Genomic DNA, 15,555 nt, shown 5'->3' on the forward strand with positions numbered 1-15,555 from the left:
AGGCATCTGGATTACTCCTATGGCGCGTAGCTATGTGGCCCAAAATATCGACCCCATATTAGCGACATTTAAAGAGAAGGCTCATAGCTGGAAAAAATTACCGTTGTCTGTCCTGGGTAGGGTTAATTTATTTAAAATGGTGATGCAGCCAAAGTTCCTTTATGCTCTGCACAATTCCCCGGTCTACCTTCCCAAGAAGATCTTTACTGGTATTGAGGGAGTTTTATCCTCATTTATATGGAGTGGCAGGCCAGCGCGGGTCTCTATCAGAACACTATGCAGATCTCAGATGTCCGGCGGGGCAAGTCTCCCGGATCTCAGACTATACTACGTGGCGGCTCAGCTGGCCCATCTGAGTGAATGGACCGGGGATTCTCTGGGTGCTACGGTGAGGCGGTTTCTGTCTGAGCGGACGGAGTGTTCTCCTGCTTTCTCTCTCTCTCCTCTTCAGCTTCTCCTTTCTGGTCTCTCAACGTCTGGCTTGCCTCCCCTGTTGCGTCAAGCCTTGCTTATCTGGCGCTATGCGCACACTTTATATGACTGGGAGGGACATGATACCTGTACCCCACTGTGGTTCAATAGTGCATACCCTGAGCTATATGAGATGTCGCTAGATAATATATGGATTGCTAGGGGAGTCGTGGCGCTGGGTCAGCTATACCACGGTGGAGTGCTGAAGTCATTTCAGCAACTGAAGATCGAATTTGATGTACCTAACACAGTTATGTTTCGATACTTTCGGCTTAGACATGCTGTACAGACCCAATTCCCTCACGGCCCACCATTGATTGCTGACTCACCTGTTAGGACGCTGCTTACTTCTTTGAGTCAGAGGGGGAAGGTGTCTACCATATATGCTGCTTTAAATAATAATAGCTATCCCGATCTATTAAATAATCTCCGTATTAAATGGGAGACTGATTTGGGGCAATTGTCCCATGAGCAGTGGCTCCAGATTATGAGTTCCCTTAAATACACTACGCCATGTATAAGATATAAGCAGGTTTTTTTCTACATTCTACACAGGGCCTATCGCACTCCGGTTACTATGCAGAGGGCTGGTCTTAGGGAAGATTCTAACTGCCCCAGGTGTCGGGCAGCCGATGCCGGATTTTGGCACTTACTGTGGGATTGCCCTGAGATTTCCCTTTTCTGGCATAAAGTGTGGTGTGATGTGACCATGGCAGCACCGTCCCTCCCTACATTAGATCCTGGTATATGTTTATTTGGGTTAGATTTGGAGGAACACACACTCTGTTTTACTGTACAAATATGTCCTGTGTCTCACTACGCTAGCTAAGGTGGTTATCGCTAGGGTCTGGTTCTCTGCTGGTGTACCTAGGGTGGAGCACTGGAGGGCGTTGGTGAACGAGGTAATTCGTCATGAGAGACATATGTATAAAATACGGGGTATCACCTCTCGATTTACGGAGATGTGGGATCGCTGGAGTAGCACAAGGCTGGGCGGGCAGGTATTAAGCACATGAGCGACATTTGTAATAATATGGATACTCTTTGTCGTGGATATATATATGATAAGAATTAACACGCACACCAAATTGTGATCTGAAAATATCTGTTTATTGATGGCAATTGTTATTGTTATAGTTAATTTTCAATGTTGATGTTTTGTTATGTTTCTGTGACGCAAAACTCAATAAAAATCACTTGATTTTAAAAAAAAAAACTTTATGCATCAGTCTTTAATATCTTGTGATACTTTCCCCGACTTTTTACTGTGCTTGTATATTCTGTTTCCAGGCTACACTGGTACTCTCACAATTTCCTTTAACAGAGTATGAGAGGGCTGGCACATCTTGGCAGTTCTGAGCAGTAAAAGGGTGTATATTCTTGAGTCCGTGTTCTGGCCTGGACATCAGGCTGTACATCCAGATTGGCATACTGTACCATGTAGATGTGCGTCTAGGAACAAAAATACTGACTCACCCATTCTTTTTTGTTCAATTGAGTATTTTGATTAAAGATTTTGAAGATGCACTGTAATACATAACAAGGAAAAACATGTGAAACAACAACAAATGAGAAAAGCAGAATGAGATAAAACCAGCAGCTTGAATAAAATAGCCAGAAAAATATGAAGGTTGACCCTTGGGATGCTCAAGAGAGTCACTGGGTGGGAGGGTCAAGGTCCATGGCAAAGCGGGATGAGTGCCAAAGAGACCAAACCTTATCAAATTTATCAGGGTATTTGTGTTTAAGGTACGTGCAACGTACATGTGAGGCATCAGTGTTCTCCAGTGTCACGAGCCGCTGCGGCCCGTGACTCCCGCATCATCTGGTGGTTGCTAAACGACCAGATGCTTACAACTTCCGCTCCCCGGCCGCCTCTACCTTGGTTACCAGGGACGATTGTAGTTCCCCGGCCGTTGGCACCCTAGCAACCAGGGAAGCTTGGCAGTGACTGGCAGCCTGTAGGTTTATGCTTTCTTTAGAATATGTTCCTGCCTCCCTCTTCCTGCTGGTCGTAGGGGATTTTAGGGAAAGGTTGCTGGGAGGGGTTAGGGTTAGGCTGCGGGCAGAGAGGGTTGGGGGAGGGGGCGTGTTGGGGTGAGTAAACATACTTGCCTGACCCCTGTTGGGATTTTCTGGTTCGGGATGCTTGTGTCGGTCATATGATCGCCGGCAATCCCATCTGCCGGGATATCATATGTATCCCCACTCATCAGGGATTTTTTGTGAATAATATAATTTGTAGAGTTTATTACTCACATATCACCAATATGGGAGTAATAGATGTGTCATGGGTCGATGTTTCGGTTAACAAATGTAACCTTCATCAAGACATGACCCACCAGCCAAGATGACAGACGCATTTTTATATGTATAAATATATATAATGTGTGGTGAGGGTGCCAGGACCCAGGAGGGACGTACCACAGCAGGGTGACTGTCTGTAGGGACAGCGGTTGGGCTGCGGGCACCTGCTGCTGTCTGTCTGTCACAGTGATGTGACCTATGGGAGGCAGTTTTTCCTGCTTCCTGCCAGCCTTAAGGCTGCTCAGAGCTCTTCTGCGGCGGCAGAAGGAGACAAGGGAGGGCTGGCACAGCACAGTGTCATGCGTTATTACGTCATGATGTCCACCGGAACCAGACCAACTGACAGTTAACGGGGGGGGGGGTCGAGGTTGATTGGGACATGTTGATTGTCTCTATCGGGTGGAGCGGACAGTATAAAAATAATTAATAGGCTCTGTGGCCATGTTTTTTCGTGCCCTTGATCCTCAGGGTCCCTCTGACCCTTGGTGTCCGGCACAGGTGTCCCCTTTGCCCTCTCCCCAGCATTGGAGGTAACTCAGAGTTGATCGCAGCAGCAAATTTGTTAGCAGTTGGGAAAAACCATGTGCACTGCAGGTGTGGCAGATATAACATTTGCAGAATTAGATTTGGGTGGGTTATTTTGTTTCTGTGCAGGGTAAATACTGCTTGCTTTATTTTTACACTGCAATTTAGATTTAGATAGTGCGAACACACCCCACCCAAATCTAACTCTCACTGCACATGTTATATCTGCCCCCCCCAACCCCCCTGCAGTGCACATGGTTTTGCCCAACTGCTAACAAATTTGCTGCTGCGATCAATTACCCCCATTGCCGCGCTTGCAGAGTGGAGTAGTGTTTTTCGTCTGAGTTGAACAGCGGATAAATCCTGATGGTGTTCATACAGAGGCGTGGTACAGATTCAGACACACACACAAAGAAGTGCATTAAAAATATGTGTGGTTACAGGGGGTTGTCTAATCAGACGCAGATGTAGCGTAGTATGGGAGTTTTGTGGGAGTGTTGCTGAAAGTGGTTTGCGTGCAGAGATGCTGAATCGCTCACATTAGAGGCCATGGTCCTAATTCAGTTGATCGTAGCAGCAAATTTGTTAGCAGTTGGGCAAAACCATGGCCCTCATTCCGAGTTGTTCGCTCGCTATCTGCCTTTAGCAGCATTGCACACGCTAAGCCGCCGCCCTCTGGGAGTGTATCTTAGCATAGCAGACTTGCGAACGAAAGATTAGCAGATTTGCGAATAGAAAATTCTTAGCAGTTTCTGAGTAGCTCCAGACTTACTCCTACATTGCGATAAGTTCAGTCAGTTTCGTTCCCGGTTTGACGTCACAAACACACCCAGCGTTCGCCCAGACACTCCCCCGTTTCTTCAGACACTCCCGCGTTTTTCCCAGAAATGCCAGCGTTTTTTCGCACACTCCCATAAAACGGACAGTTTCCGCCCAGAAACACCCACTTCCTGTCAATCACACTCCGATCACCAGAACGATGAAAAATCCTTGTTATGCCGTGAGTAAAATACCTAACTTTTGAGTAAAATAACTAAGCGCATGTGCTCTGCGAACCTTGCGCATGCGCAGTAAGCGACTAATCGCAATATAGCGAAACTCGGCAACGAGCGAACAACTCGGAATGAGGGCCCATGTGCACTGCAGGGGGGGCAAATATAACATGTGCAGAGAGAGTTAGATTTGGGTGTGGTGTGTTCAATCTGCAATCTAAATTGCAGTGTAAAAATAAAGCAGCCAGTATTTACCCTGCACAGAAACAAAATAACCCACCCAAATCTAACTCTCTCTGCACATGTTATATCTGCCTCCCCTGCAGTGCACATGGTTTTGTCCAACTGCTAAAAAAATTTCCTGCTGCGATCAACTTGGAATTACCCCCATGTGGTTTTGCTGAACTGCTAACAAATTTGCTGCTGCGATCAACTCTGAATTACCCCCCATATTCAGACAGATGATCTGTGATGGTACAGATGGCGTAATGTACCAACATATATTGCAGTGTCTGAAAGTGGGCGTCTCAGTTCTTGCACATTTGGATACACAGATGTACCCCAGGGAAGGGCTTTGTAGTGGCATGAGATTGAAGTCACAGAGCCAACTGAAAGGAAAGATGTATAAGGCCCTATGAGGAGGGAGTATCCCGCCCACTATGACAGACCCTATCCCCTCAACAGACCTCCATTAGGGATGTTTCCAGAAATTTCCTGGGCTGGTTTTCCATCCTAATCCGCCCCTGCATGTGCATTAGCTGTACTATTATGTACTATTGCAAGTAAATTAGCTGTAGTCTTATGATAAAAATACATTGGTATAGATGACTGCCCCACTGTAACTTAGGCCCTCATTCCGAGTTGTTCGCTCGCTAGCCGATTTTAGCAGCATTACACACGCTAAGCCGCCGCCCTCTGGGAGTGAATCTTAGCTTAGCAGAATTGCGAACGAAATATTCGCAATATTGCGAAAAGATTTTTCTTTGCAGTTTCTGAGTAGCTCGAGACTTAGGGTGTGTACACACAGTGAGATCCCTGCTATGTTCGATTTTGACTATGCGATTTCCCTTGAACTCCCCCAGAGCCCAGATAGCACAGATTGTACAGATTTTGACTATCTGTGCTTGAGATTTTGTCTATGTACGATTTTGACTAAGTGCCAATTTTGACTATACTTTGTACTAGATTGTACACTAGATAGTCAAGATTGACTTGCCTGCACAATCTATCTAGCCTTACGATACTGACCCCACGGGAGCGCGCATCGGGATCGAATCTGTATCGCAAGCTGCCTAGCACCATGAGATATGAACTAACTTTTCATAAGATTTTGACTATATAGTCAAAATCTCACAGATTTATCTCACCGTGTGTACACACCCTAACTCTTCCAGTGCGATCAGTTCAGTGCTTGTCGTTCCTGGTTTGACGTCACAAACACACCCAGCGTTCGCCCAGACACTCCCCCGTTTCTCCAGCCACTCCCGCGTTTTTTCACACACTCCCATAAAACGGCCAGTTTCCGCCCAGAAACACCCACTTCCTGTCAATCACACTACGATCACCAGAACGAAGAAAAAACCTCGTAATGCCGTGAGTAAAATACCAAACTTCTTAGCAAATTTACTTGGCGCAGCCGCAGTGTGAACATTGCGCATGCACAGTTAGCGGAAAATCGCACCGATGCGAAGGAAAAGAACGAGCGAACAACTCGGAATGAGGGCCTCAGGACCTGATTCAGTGTCAGTTGCCGGTTTGCTAAATTAGGAAAACCGAAACTGCTACTGATCACATGCTGGGACCGCCCAGCACAGGGTAAAGCCACCCAGCATGCTAATGGCCGCCAGCGGTGTGATCACAATTGAATTGTAATTGCATCGCTGTCCTCGCAAAACAAGGGAAGCCCCCCTGCCTGTGCAGCCTGGCTGTAAATAAAGCAGGCGCAGCGCAGGCATTTTCTTTTTCGCAGCGGCTGCGTGTGATATCACGAGGCCACCCTGAAAACGGGCTGGACTCAACACCATCTTTCGGCGCCACACCCCGCAACGCCGCCCTGCGAACACCTCTGCTTGTCAATCAGGTACAGGCGTTCGCATCCATGTAATGCCATTGCATTGCCTGGCCCGCACACGCGCAGATTGGGCCCTGTTCATGAGCACTAGCCGGATAATCTGGTAAATGCGATCGATCCTGAATAAGGCCTTTAAGTGCAGATCACTACATTGCAGGATCCTTAATATCCTCTTAATAACCTGATGATGTGGTCTATAAATACGCAATGAAGGATTGTTTCTGCTCTACTGCTTGCCAGCAGCATAGCTGGTCACTAGGGCGCCCTGTGCTGGCTCCGCTCCCGACGCGTGACATCATGATGACATAAGGGGTAAGCGCTGTTGGCACCAGGGCGAGAAGCTGTGCTTCCAGAGCGCCCTTAGAATGCTCTAGGTGGCTTTTCGATGGCTTGCTGCCGGGACTAGGGGGATGCTGGGCACCTGGAGCATCCAAGGGATGCTTCAGACGAGAGCTTTCTAGGCTGCAGGATGCCGTTCCAGAAACCCTGAGTACCAAATGCTGCCTCTACACCCTATTCCCTGGGAGGTGGCACCACTCGCCTGCCCCCCAAGTTATGGCTCCGGTGCTTGCTCTGATTATATTTGATAACAGTGGTGAAGCTAAGACTGCAGCAAGATGCATTTGGGCTACAGGACACCTCCCCCTCACCTTCAGTCCTGCAATTGCTGCAGTCCTCCACCACTGCTATAATAACCTGCACTTTAACCAGACTAACCACTATATTTATAATACCTGTTTATTGGACTGAAGTGGACGGGATCCAGGAGGCTGGTTTTCTCTCTGGGCATATGCACTAAGCCTTGGAGAGAGGTAAAGTAGAGAGAGATAAACTACCAGCCAATCAGCTCCTAGCTGCCATGTTACAGGCTATGTCTGAAAAATGACAGTTTGGAGCTGATTGGTTGGTAGTTTATCTGTCTCCGCTTTATCACTCTTCAAGGCTTAGTACATCTACCCCAGAGTCATGTAGGAGGATTACATGGAATGTGTGTATTTCACGCATATTCCATAAGGATAGGCTTTGGACCAGCTCCCTCCCCGTCCTGTGCTGCGTGCTGCGTGCTACATGGCAGAAAACGGTTGTACTTCCTAACCTTTTTTTAAATTTTTTTAAGCAATTTTTCTCAAGTATGTGCAGATTACATATCAAAAACAGATTTGACAGTGATATATGTCAGAGACAAATGTAACGTACAGTATATGACAATAGTATTACATGGTATATTAACAGGAATGACTGATATTATGTGACGTAATACATATCAAAAACAAGTTTGACATATCTGACAATATTACTATATGATATATTAACAGTATTAATCACATTTGTATATAGGGCCTAATTCAGATTGTTAGCTAATGGGCAAAACCATGTGTACTGCAGGTGGGGCAGATATAACATGTGCAGAGAGAATTGGGTGGGTTATATTGTTTCTGTGCAGGGTAAATACTGGCTGCTTTATTTTACACTGCAATTTAGATTTCAGTTTGAACATACCACACCCAAATCTAACTCTCTCTGCACATGTTACATCTGCCCCCCTTCCGCTGCAGTGCACATGGTTTTGCCCATTAGCTAACAGATTTGCTGCTGCGATCAGATCTGAGGGGGTAATTCAGACCTGATCGCTCGCTAGCGTTTATTGCAGCGCTGCGATCAGGTCAGAACTGCGCATGCGTATGCACCGCAATGCGCAGGCATGTCGCACAGGTACACAGCTGTTCGTTGCTCTGCAATGGGTTTGTGCAAAGAATCTATTCACACGGGCGATCGCAAGGTGATTCACAGGAAGAAGGCATTTGTGGGTGTCAACTGACCGTTTTCTTGGAGTGGTTGGAAAAACGCAGGCGTTCCCAAGCGTTTGCAGGGCGGGTGTCTGACGTCTACTCCGGTCCCAGACAGGCTGAAGTGATCGCAGCGGCTGAGTAAGTCCTGGGCTACTCAGAAACTGCACAAAATGTTTTTGTACTGCTCGGCTGCACATGCTATCACATACTTGCACAGCTAAAATACACTCCCTGGCGGGCGGCGACTATGTGAACACAGGACTGCAAAAAACAGCTAGCGAGCGATCAGGTCTGAATTACCCCCTGAATTAGGCCCATAATGAGAACCATATGAGATATGAATCATGTCAATATTACGCATCTTATGAAAAGACCTGGGCCTATGGGTCGTGGTCATCTGGAGGAGGGATTTAAATCGATAACTATCGGAGGATCCTGGGTGTATACGGTTCCGGTATGAATAGTCGACCATGTTATCGTCGACAGTCATTAGGTCGACCACTATTGGTCGACATTGATATGGTCGACATGGACACATGGTCGACACATGAAAATGGTCCACACATGAAAGGTCGACACATGAAAAGGTCGACATGAGTTTTTTAAACTTTTTTTGTGTCGTTTTTTGCGTAAAGTGACTGGGAACCCCAATTAGTGCACCGCTCGGCACAGATTACCGTTCCAATCGTAGTCCACGTGGATCGTAAAGTATGGAAAAGTTCCCCAAAAGAAAGAAAAAGTAAAAAAACTCATGTCGGCCTTTCATGTGTCGATATTTCATGTGTCGACCATTTGCATGTGTCGACCATGTGTCCATGTTGACCATGTCAATGTCGACCAATAGTGGTCGACCTAATGACTGTCGACCATAACATGGTCGACCATCTGAACGGATACCGGTGTATACTTGTGTTTCATACCAGAGTGTACTTCGAAAACATTTCCATAATAAGTTGTGGGGATAGAGTGGCATTGTAGCTTTCCCAAGAACTACAAAAGCACTCTGTGAATTTTTCTTTTTTTCAGTGAGTCTTTTAGCCAATCCATCCTAAATATATTAAATAACTTTTATTTAAAAAAAACCTGAAAATGGTGGGACGGCTGGTTGTATCTGACACCGTGCAGTCCCATCTGTGCCGCCACCCTGTGTACACTGGTACTATGCAGCCCACCTGTGCCTACTGACACAGTGCAACCCCCTGTACACTGGTACTTAGAACCGGAACTGAAAACTATCTCTCTTTTCTTCACAGGTAAAAACACCATCTTCATGCTTGTATATCTGAGTATATCATCTCTATCTGGCTACACTTTTCACACCCCAAGAAAGTATGGGGGTCATTCTGAGTTGTTCGCTTGTTGCCGATTTTCGCTATGCTGCGATTTGTTGCTAATTGCGCATGCGCAGTGCGCATGCGCTTAGTTATTTCACTAAAAACTTAGCAGTTTTGCTGTTGTTCGTGCGAAGCTTTTCAGTCGCTCTGCTGATCGGTGAGTGATTGACATGAAAGGGGAGTTTCTGGGTGGTAACTGAGCGTTTTCCGGGAGTGTGCTAAAAAACGCAGGCGTGTCAGGGAAAAACGCGGGAGTGGCTGGAGAAACGGGGGAGTGGCTGGCTGAACGCAGGGTGTGTTTGTGACATCAAACCAGGAACTAAACGGACTGAGCTGATCGCAATCTAGGATTTGGTCTGGAGCTACTCAAAAACTGCAAAGAATTATTTATTAGCAGTTCTGCTAATCTTTCGTTCGCTATTCTGCTAAGCTAAGATACACTCCCAGAGGGCGGCGGCCTAGCGTGTGCAATGCTGCTAAAAGCAGTGTCACAACTGAGGGCCTGAGCTGACGGGAGGCAGCCTCAGTTGTAGGGGCTGAGATGTACCGGAACCTGGGAGGTTGTATCAGACCCCTGGACATGTAAGTAACATGAATAATAACTGCCCGAAGGCGTGACCACGACAACTTGGATAAAAGTCAATGATGTTTATTATGACAACTCCGCAACACAGCAGCAGTAAAAGAAAACGTAAAAGTCAGCAAAGAATAAATACAGTTCCTGGGTACTACAGGATGGCAGGAGCCACAGGGCACTGGTAGTGTGAGATAGTTCTTATGATCTTCTAGATGGAAAGTCCTTACCAGGCCCGACTGTAGCAATGGAGATAACCCAGGATTGTGCCAGCTGGTGTTCCAGGAAAAGCTGGGTTGCTGAAGATAAAACATCTGCTGTGGATACTGGCTGGAACCAGACTGTTGTTAGCACGGAGTGGATACTGGCTGGAACCAGTTAAATAATAAATGAACTTGGGAGCGATGAAATATGAACTGAAATGTAGAACTTGAGAGCGGAGAAATAATAATACCGGTGGAGAGTGGTAAAGTGTAGAAAGGACACCGGCCCTTTAAGGGAAGCTGTACTCTGCTGGAAGCTGAGCTGGAAGCAGGTAAAGTTGTAGCTGGAAACAGATGAATCCACAATGGATTGGAGAGTCAGGCTACAGCGCAGGTGGAATGCTGGTGCGGGTCTCTATGGTGGAAGTCTTGAGACAGGAGCTGGAACCTGGAAGACAATCACAGGAGAGAGACAAACAGGAACTAGGTTTGACAACCAAAGCACTGACGCCTTCCTTGCTCAGGCACAGTGTATTTATACCTGCAGCAAGGAAGGGATTGGCTAGGCAATTATGCAGATTATCAATACTGAGAACAGATTGGTGGAAATGATCAGCTGACAGAATCCAAGATGGCTGCGCCCATGCAGACACTTGGAGGGAAGTTTGGTTTGTAATCCATGTGGTAATGAAAACAGTAATGGCGGCGCCGGCCACCGGAGACAGGAGGCGCCAGGCTGACAGATGCACATCCAACCACGCGGACACAGCGGAGGCCGCGGCTGACGTAATCGCCACTCAGACACTCTGCATGCAGAAGTTCAGGGACGGCGGCGGAGGCCGCGGGAGACGCCATGCCAGGTGTAATATGGCGTTTACTGTGACAGCGTCCCAGAGTGACAGGAGAGGATACAGGAATGTACACATCAGGATAACAGATGGGATCCGGTCCTGGAGCGCTGAGCCAGCCTTAGGAGGCATCTGATGGGTAAGAAATGGCGTCCAGATACCCGGATCGTGACAGCACCCCCCCCTTTAGGAGTGGCCCCAGGACACTTCTTTGGCTTTTGAGGAAACTTGGAATGGAATCTCCGAACCAAGGCAGGAGCATGGACATCAGAAGCATTGGTCCATGAACGTTCCTCAGGACCATAACCCTTCCAGTCAATAAGATATTGTAGTTGACCGTAACGGTGACGTGAGTCCAGGATCTTGGCCACTTCATACTCAACGCCTCGTTGAGTTTGGACTTTCGGAGTTGGAGGAAGTGAGGAATGAAACCGATTCAAGATCAGCGGTTTCAACAGGGAAACATGGAATGTCCTGGGTATTTTTAAGAAGGGAGGCAACTGGAGTCTGTAAGCAACAGGATTGATGACTTGTTCAATCTTGAAAGGACCGATATAGCGAGGTGCAAACTTCATACTGGGAACTCTTAACCTCAAATTCTTCGTGGATAACCATACCCGATCACCCACCTTGAGAGCAGGAACTGCTCGACGCTTCTTATCCGCAAACTTCTTGTACCTGAACGATGCCTTGAGCAGAGCTGATCGTACGCTCTTCCAGATATTGGCAAACTGATGCAAGGTGATATCCACTGCGGGAACAGAAGTTGCTGGAAGCGGTTGGAACTCAGGGACTTTAGGGTGGAATCCAAAGTTAGTGAAGAATGGTGTTGAAGCAGATGAAGAATGATACTGGTTGTTATGACAGAACTCGGCCCAGGGAAGTAATTGAACCCAGTCATCTTGAGAGGAGGACACATAGATGCGGAGGAAGGCCTCCAAGTCCTGATTCACCCTCTCGGTTTGACCATTGGTCTGAGGATGGTAAGCCGTGGAAAACTTTAGCTTGACTTGGAGGACTTGACATAAACTTCGCCAGAATTTGGCTGTGAATTGAACTCCTCGATCTGAGATAATTTCTTCAGGAAGACCGTGGAGTCGGAAGATCTCTTGTATGAATACTTGAGCCAACTTGGAAGCTGACGGAAGACCGGTGAGAGGAATGAAGTGTGCCATCTTGGTGAACCGGTCAACTACCACCCAGATGGTATTGAACTTGTTGCACATGGGTAAGTCTGTAATGAAATCCATCGACAAGTGGGTCCATGGTCGACGGGGAACGGATAGTGGAACCAGTTGCCCCGCAGGCGACTGGCGGGATACTTTATGTTGGGCACACTTTGGGCAAGATGCAATAAACTCCAAGACGTCCTTTTTCAGAGTTGGCCACCAATAGGACCTAGAGATAAACTCCAGGGTTTTTTGGATACCTGTATGTCCGGCAAAACGGGAAGCATGGGCCCAATGCATGAGCTTCTTCCTTAGCATCGGCTTCACAAAACTTTTCCCTGATGGGGGCGTAGAGTCCATCCCTACCGTGGAGAATGCCAACGGATTTATAATAGGATGCTTGTCTGAAGACTCTGACTCATTTTCTTGCTCCCATGAGCGGGAAAGGGCATCGGCCTTGCGATTCTGAGAGCCCGGACAGAACTGGAGTTTAAAGTCGAACCTGGAAAAGAAAAGTGCCCATCTGGCCTGACGAGGGTTGAGACATTGTGCGCCCTTCAGGTATAAAAGGTTCTTGTGGTCTGTAAGTATGGTGATTGAATGAGAAGCTCCCTCCAACAGATACCTCCACTCTTCTAGAGCGAGCTTGATGGCTAGCAACTCCTGGTCGCCAATGGCATAGTTGCGCTCAGCTGGGGAGAACTTCCGGGAGAAGAAACTGCAAGGGTGTAAATGGCCATCTTTAGCCCTCTGAGATAACACCGCTCCTACTCCAACGGAGGAGGCATCCACCTCTAAGATGAAAGGAGAGTCGATGTCGGGCTGTTTCAGAACAGGCGCAGAGATGAACCTTTGTTTTAAAAGATGAAATGCTTGCATGGCTTCTTCAGACCACTTGGACGGGTTAGCACCCTTCTTAGTGAAAGCAGTAATAGGCGCCACAATGGTGGAAAAGTCTCGTATAAACTTTCGGTAATAGTTGGCGAACCCTAAGAACCTCTGGACCCCTTTGAGGGTTAAGGGTACCGGCCAATTTTGGATTGCTTGTAGTTTCTCAGGATCCATCTCTAGTCCGGAACCGGACACAATGTACCCTAGAAACGGAATGGACTTGACTTCAAAGACGCATTTTTCTAATTTGCAATAGAGATGATTGACACGGAGACGGGACAGAACCTCTTTAACCCAAAAACGATGTTCCTCTAAATCGTTGGCAAAAATGAGGATATCGTCTAGATAGACCACGACATGACGGTATAGAATGTCTCTGAAGATCTCATTGACAAAATGCTGGAAGACAGCTGGAGCATTGCTCAATCCGAAGGGCATGACGAGGTACTCATAATGTCCGTCACGGGTGTTAAAGGCGGTCTTCCACTCGTCACCCTCACGGATCCGGATGAGATTGTATGCACCTCGCAAGTCCAGCTTTGTAAAGATGGTAGCTCCGCTAACTCTGTCAAAGAGCTCAGTAATCAGGGGTAAAGGATAACGGTTCTTGATGGTAATGTCGTTCAAACCTCTGTAGTCGATGCACGGCCGCAGACCACCATCTTTCTTTTTTACAAAAAAGAAGCCTGCGCCGGCTGGAGAAGAAGAAGGTCGAATGAACCCCTTTGCTAGGTTCTCTTTAATATATTCCTCCATAGAATGCGTCTCAGGCAGAGACAACGGATAAGTTCGGCCTCGAGGTGGAACCTTCCCTGGAACGAGATCAATCGGACAGTCCCATTCTCTATGAGGAGGAAGGATATCAGCAGAAGCTTTACTGAACACATCCGTGAAATCTTGATATGGAGGAGGTGGAACATCAGACGACCTGGGGGAGGAAGAACAGACAGGCAATACTTTAAACAAACATGTCTCAGCACAGGAGGAACCCCATGCCAGGATTTGCGTAGTCGTCCAATCAATTGTAGGATTGTGAAGACGGAGCCATGGAAGGCCCAGGACCACAGGATGTGTGGCTCTTGGAATCACTAAAAAAGAAATAAGTTCGGAATGAAGAACTCCCACTCTCAGACGAACTGGTAGAGTCCTTAAAGAAATAACTGCATCAAAAATTTTGCTGCCATCCACGGCAGTTAAAGAAATGGACGAAGGAAGTCTCTCGGTGGGTAGGGACCACCGTTTAACATAGGCTTCGGTAATAAAGTTCCCAGCTGCTCCGGAATCAAGGAGGGCAATGACGTTCCGATAACGTTGAGCAACTTGAAGCGAGACTGGGAGATTACAATCTTGAGGAGATGGAGAGGAGATCATTACTCCTAGCCGGCCCTCTCCTTGGCGAGCTAGGATTTGGAGTTTCCCGGACGTTTGGGACAGGCATTAATGGTGTGAGACGGAGCTGCACAATAGAGACAGAGAAACTCGGAGAGACGTCTTCGGCGCTCAGCAGGAGTTAAACGGGAACGGCCAAGTTGCATGGGCTCATCTTTAGATGGTGACAGTTGACGAGGAGGAGGAGCAGAAGATTTTGGAGCAGATGATCTTCCACGCTCCGTTGCTCTCTCTCTGAAACGTAAATCAACTTTCGTGCAGAGTGAGATTAGCTCATCTAACTTAGAAGGTAAGTCTCTGGTAGCTAACTCATCTTTAATACGCTCAGATAAGCCATGCCAGAATGCAGCATACAGGGCCTCGTCGTTCCATGCCAGTTCGGATGCCAGGATCTGGAACTGTATCAGATATTGTCCTACAGTACGTGACCCCTGGCGTAAACGGAGAATCTCGGATGAAGCTGAGGTTACCCGCCCTGGCTCGTCGAAGATGCGCCTGAATGTTGACACGAAGGCAGTGTAGGAAGATAGCAGGGTGTCGGACCTCTCCCATAACGGTGATGCCCAATCAAGGGCTGAGCCACTGAGAAGAGAAATAATGTAGGCAATTTTTGTACGGTCACTGGGAAAATTGCCAGGTTGTAGCTCAAACTGAATCTCACACTGGTTGAGAAATCCCCTGCAGAATCTTGGAGATCCGTCAAATTTTGCTGGCGTTGGAAGATGAAGACGTGGAGCAGAAATGGGTAAGGTGGGTGGGGTTATAGCTGGAGTCACTGTGGTTGACGCACCAGACGCGCCTGATCCACGGAGAGTTGTCTGAATCCCATCCAGCCGAGTAGAGAGATCCTGGAGACAGCGGATGATGTGGCCCTGTGCAGCCTCCTGATGTTCTAGTCGGGCTGCCAGTTCTTGCATCGGCCTGGCCGCTTGATCCTGGTCTCCGGCTGGATTCATTAGGTCAGTGCTTACTGTCACAACTGAGGGCCTGA

General features: G+C 47.5%; 1 protein-coding gene and 1 long non-coding RNA gene across 3 annotated transcripts in view; one reads left to right on the forward strand and one right to left on the reverse strand.

Annotated features, from left to right (window-relative positions):
* PLEKHH2 (pleckstrin homology, MyTH4 and FERM domain containing H2) overlaps positions 1–15,555 on the forward strand; it is a 417,559-nt gene that overhangs the window by 169,353 nt on the left and 232,651 nt on the right. The window lies entirely within an intron of this gene.
* Positions 1,560–3,007, reverse strand: LOC134911774 (uncharacterized). Its single transcript, XR_010176835.1, has 2 exons — positions 2,896–3,007; positions 1,560–1,998 (listed from the first exon to the last, which is right to left on the reverse strand). It is a non-coding gene; the product is annotated as an uncharacterized LOC134911774 (long non-coding RNA).

This window comes from Pseudophryne corroboree, chromosome 4, assembly GCF_028390025.1.
Source record: "Pseudophryne corroboree isolate aPseCor3 chromosome 4, aPseCor3.hap2, whole genome shotgun sequence".
NCBI lineage: Eukaryota > Metazoa > Chordata > Amphibia > Anura > Myobatrachidae > Pseudophryne > Pseudophryne corroboree.